Consider the following 5226-nt stretch of genomic DNA (forward strand, 5'->3'; position numbering starts at 1 on the left):
TCTAAGGGGGAGGGAGAGCTTAGAGAAGAAAATGGACTGAGAGGGCGGTTGGAGACTTTAGCTCTTCTCAGAGCCCCAGAAGTCCCCTTTCTGTTTTTTCCACTCTTAGGGAATTTGACTCCCTGAAGCATTGGCCCCGCTATCACTTGGGCAATCTGAGGCTGCGGAAATTTTACTACTTGTATGTCCGGGGAGAAGTAGGAACTTAGCTGTGATTTCCCACTGGAGTCTTCTGGCTTATCTCTCTCTTTGGTGTTGAACTGGGGCTTGGGACAATTTGTTTTTCTACAGAGCTGCCCTCTCTTCTGTTTGGCTAAGAGTTGGGAAGATTGGAAGATTTGGAAGAAGAGGATTGAAAGGACGCTCTACAGTTCATTTTTTTTTTTTTAACCTCATAGGAACTTAACCAAATTAGCTGCTTAGCTCTTAAAGGACGCTGAGTTGCTTGGTCTCTGGTGACTTTCTCTTTTTACTGCTTTCCTTTTTTAGGGACTTGGACTGCTGCCTCAGGTGAATATATATTTAACCTACCCCCTCATTAATATCACCTAACGGAGAAAGTAAAGATCTTCTCTTGCTCTTTCTGCAATTGGTAAATGGTATAAGGTGATATAAGTTCTGGATGAATGTTAAAACTGAAATAATATAAAGAAGTGAGCTACAAAGTATCTATATAGTAGGAGTACCTTATTATTGGGTAAGAGTTTAATCTGAAATCAAGAGATTGTGAGTTTAAATGTTGAAACAAATACTCTGTAACAACTAGGTTTTATTGAAAGAGGTGCTTGCTACATTAGTGTTTTGCTAAGACGTCTGGTTCTTTAGAAGTCAGTAAGCCACGAGGCTGAAGTTACTACACAGTCTCTTTTACTAAGAGAATATTTTGGAGTTATAATTGCCCTCCTTCTTGTTACATTTCTACTGCTGCTGCTCTGGGCTAAATTTGAGGCAGCTATTGACGGGTGCCATTAACTCAAGGCCAACTAACATATGATAAGGGGATAACAAGCCTTATATAACGCAGCTGCCTTTCTCTCTCTCAACCTCCCCCTTCTTTTGCTCTTGCTTTTCTTTTTAGAGACATCTGCTGCTTAACTCTACTAACTGCAAATTTACAAGACATCTGAAAGCTGACATAATAAGAGATTGACTTAAGTGCAAAATTATATAGGAAGTTATAGGAATATAAGAGTAAGAGTAACATAAGCACATGTATAAGATACTTTCTTGAAAGCAGATAAGTAGAATTCATTGAGCTATAAGGGAAAAATTGAATACCCGAACTCTTGAATAATTAAATAATCCTAAAGAGTGGGTGCGTCAGAGGTTGCCATCTTTTTTCCAGCTGTTCCCATTGTGCCCAGGCTGCTTTTAAGTAAGGGCTACAAGAGGGTATGGTGTGTGCTACATTTACCACAGTGAGGTTTAAAACTAGGGTGGTGATTATGGGTTGCGTCTCCAAGTAGGCATAGGCAACCACGTCCCGTTTGACTACGAGGTTTCCTATGTACATTGGAGGCTCCTTAAGAATGGCTGGGGTGTAGATGGGCAGTCCATATTGTTACACCTTATATTGCATCTAGTGGGGATGCAGGTCAGGTTTTAGCACAGGAAAAGTCAGGTCTTCCAGGTCCATGTAGGACGGCACTGCTTATCTAAGGTAAGGGTTGTATAGAAGGAAGTGGGGATTTTGCTGTGGAGGGTCAAATCGGTGCCTATTCCAAAATCCTGTGTAGAGGGAGAGGCTGCCTGCATCGGCCTCAACCCATGTATGTCCCTGAGGACCAAACATAATAACTTCTGACTTTATAGTTTTGATCTCCGTGATATAGATCCTGCTTTTGACTTTAAGGGGGAGCTTTTTGCAGTGTCTACATCAAGGGAAGCAATAGTCCCACTCTATTCTGCTATGATCAGGCACCCCCGGGAATGTTGTGTCCACAATTCGGAAAGGGCACTGAGAAACTGGAGCGTGTTTAAAGGAGGGCGACTAACATGTAGAAACGCCTGTAAACCATGTCCTTTGAGGAACAACTGAATGAGCTGTGGATGTGTAGCCTGGAGAAGACAAGGTTAGTAGATGATATGATAGCCCCGTTTGAATATTTGAGGGGATGTTATGTTGAGGAGGAAGCGGAGTAAGTTTAAAGCTGTTCAAGAGACTAGAACCCGGTGCTGTCTTAATTGATTGATCTCCCGGTATATTGGCCGGTTGGGTACAGACCGCGACCTCATGAGCGTATCCACCATTCCGCTCCTTCGGACAAATCTCAGGAGGAGAATAATCTCCTTGCTGATCCAATACAATCCCCTTCCACGCGGCATCAGATTCAGAAGAGTCATTTCCCTTGTTGTTGTATACTGTTGCTAGACTTTTTACCACTGGGAATTTAGTATTTATAATACGTATATATATATATATATATACTTTGCAAATTAGACACGTCCTTGGTTCAATTATTCTAATTATTTTTACAATTTACCCTTGTTTCCCTCCTTCCAGGGGGAGAGTATGGAGTTCGAATGAGGTGTTATCCCTATTAGAAATCTGGAGAGACCAAAGGCTGCAAACTAAATTAAAGTCCAACTATAAGAATCTTGACATATTTAAAGATGTATCTCAGGAAATGGCTAAGAGAAAACATACCAGAACAGCAGAGGAGTGTAGAAGTAAATAAAAGAAATTAAGATTTGAATACTGAAAAGGTCATAAAGCATAACAAGTAGAGTGGCAGACAGCCAGTAACATGCCCCTTTTATAAGGAACTGGATTACATCTTTCATGAGGATGTGAGCATCACACCAAATCGGTTATTGAGAAGTCTGGATTTTGAAAGGGAGGGTACCAATGATAATGACCCCAATCAGATAGCAACGACTTCAACTGATTTCCTACAAGAAGGAAGCAGCCAGCCATCTATAAACACTCAAGAATGTGATGAAGGCAATTTGCCTCATTTTTCTCAACAAGATAATTCCTATGTGCATTACAAACATAGATGTATTGCTTTAAAAGGCTAAACTCCAAATGTATCCCCTGTGTGTTTCAGATTCCAGCGATACATATTTAGAGGAGGATAGAGTCATCACTATACCTTTTACAGTAATTGAAACAGGTGCACAGCAGCATGCAGGTAATTGTGGACTGTATTATGTTCATGTATAGCTCTGAAGTTGAATTTAAAATGTTGAGATTCTGTATTTATTAAAATTAGTACCATTGCTGTGTGCTGCTTTGTTTAAAAGATGATGTCCAGGGAGTACGTGGAGGAGGAACAGAAACAAACACAGAAGATATTGGCAGTAGAACTGAAGATAATATCAGTTCAATACATTGGAGTTATCATCTATCATCGTTTTAGCACTATAAGTGTAAGAAAGATGTTCCCCTGCTATGCCTTTTTAATTTTTTTGTTGTCTTTGGTAAATTGTAGACAATAATGCATCAGAACAGCAACCAAGCAATGTGAATATGTCACCGGGAACCAGACTGCGGTGCAACAGAAGCAGAAATAGACGAGCAAGAAGAGGGGAACACATTGCACGTACAATAATGCAAAGTGCAAGCAGAGAGGCTCTTCTCTCCAGGAAAACACAAGAACATTTTATGGACGTTATAAGTAACAGTATGAAAGAATGTAGACAAACTGAAATGGAACTCGTAAATATACTGAAGGACAATGATCAATTGGAACCCTTCCCAAATTTTGCTCTTTTGGAACATGTACAGTCTAAGTTTTTAAAATCAATTCTTCATGTTCCTAAATGTATATCTAATGCCACTTTAAGGTTAGAGGCAGGTTCCCTGAGCATTGAGGCCAGAGTATGGATTTGCATACTTAATTACTGGCACAGATTAATCTTTGTACCAATTGGGTTTGTACCCCTAGTTTGGAGGATAAATTCAATTTTAAATGGAAACAAGCTGCGGCTAATAAAATGCAAGTGCTGGGTCTGTCCCTTGACAGCCTGTACAAGATGGGCTATGAACAAGCTAAATCAGTCATTAAATAACATATCTTTGATACTGAAAGGCAATCGGACCTGGCTTGCTCTCCATCTTTTATTGCCAGTGTGCAGGATAACTATCTCAAGCACCCCTGGGCCTATTGAAGTAATTTAGAGTTGGCCAAGTATCGCCTGGCTTTTACCCTGGCTCGATGCCACTGTCTCTCATCTACTGTACTTGAACAGCAATATAAAAAAAATTCCCTTTTTGAAAAGACATTGTCCATGATTCTGGACAGATTGAAACTCTGGAACACATACTTTTTCATTGTATGATCTACAGAGACTTAAAAACTGACATTTCTCCAATGCTTCAGGATCAAGCAGGTGGCTCCAAAGCTTTTTATATTTTCTTAAATGTTATCAGATACTAGGCCCTGATATAATAAGGTTGCCAAATTTTGTGCTACAGCAATAAGTTAGAGGAATGATGCTGGCTAGAGGATAAACGCAGAACATATAGCTGCAATCCCTGTGAAACTTTTATCACTTAAAAACATGACAGCTCTGACTAGTTTTAATATGCCATTTTATACTATATTTGTGTTTTATGTATATTTGTAACTATAACTTATATTCAGATGTTTCTGGACAGAGGATAAATGAAATGCATATAGCTGTAAATCCCTGTGAGCCTTTTATCACTCAGACACATTGCTTCTCTGACAATTTTTTATGCTATTACATATGCGTATATTTATGTTTTTGTATTTTTGTAAATATTTGTAACTCATATCTGATGTTTCCTGTGCAAATGTTACTGGTCTATGACTATAATAAACAATATCTAGCTAGACTTAGTATGGTCTCAGCTCAAAGGAGGACCAAGCACCACATACTTCTTTTTGTGTGTGTGCTGGGTGTCTTCAAGTCATTTCTGACTTATGGTGATCCTAAGGCAAGGCTATCACGAGGTTTTCTTGGCAAGGTTTGTTCAGAGGGGGTTTGCCATGGCCTTCCCCCGAGGACAAGAGAGAGCTGACTTGCCCAATGTCACTCAGTGGGTTTCTGTGGCTAGGAATTGAACCCTGGTCTCCAGAGTTGCAGTTTAACCACTATGCTATGCTTCTTAGTCAGGTTTAAAATGGAGGACGTTACTCCTGGACAGAAGGTTGAAATGGAGGGTGTGTCCTAGAAATGGAGAGCGGGCAGTCACTTCTTTCCTTTGAGATCTTTAAATGGAGGCTGGATAGTCATCTGTTAGGGATGCTTTTATTG

At 39.9% G+C, this 5226-nt stretch overlaps 1 long non-coding RNA gene across 1 annotated transcript; it reads left to right on the forward strand.

Moving 5' to 3' along the window:
- The first annotated feature begins 2490 nt into the window (after window positions 1–2490).
- On the forward strand, window positions 2491–4669 carry LOC149323199 (uncharacterized). Its single transcript, XR_016280083.1, has 3 exons — window positions 2491–2670; window positions 3051–3134; window positions 3435–4669. It is a non-coding gene; the product is annotated as an uncharacterized LOC149323199 (long non-coding RNA).
- The last annotated feature ends 557 nt before the right edge of the window (window positions 4670–5226 follow it).

This window comes from Sceloporus occidentalis, unplaced genomic scaffold, assembly GCF_023333645.1.
Source record: "Sceloporus occidentalis isolate IW3139 unplaced genomic scaffold, rSceOcc1.0.p SCAF_1, whole genome shotgun sequence".
Taxonomy (NCBI): domain Eukaryota; kingdom Metazoa; phylum Chordata; class Lepidosauria; order Squamata; family Phrynosomatidae; genus Sceloporus; species Sceloporus occidentalis.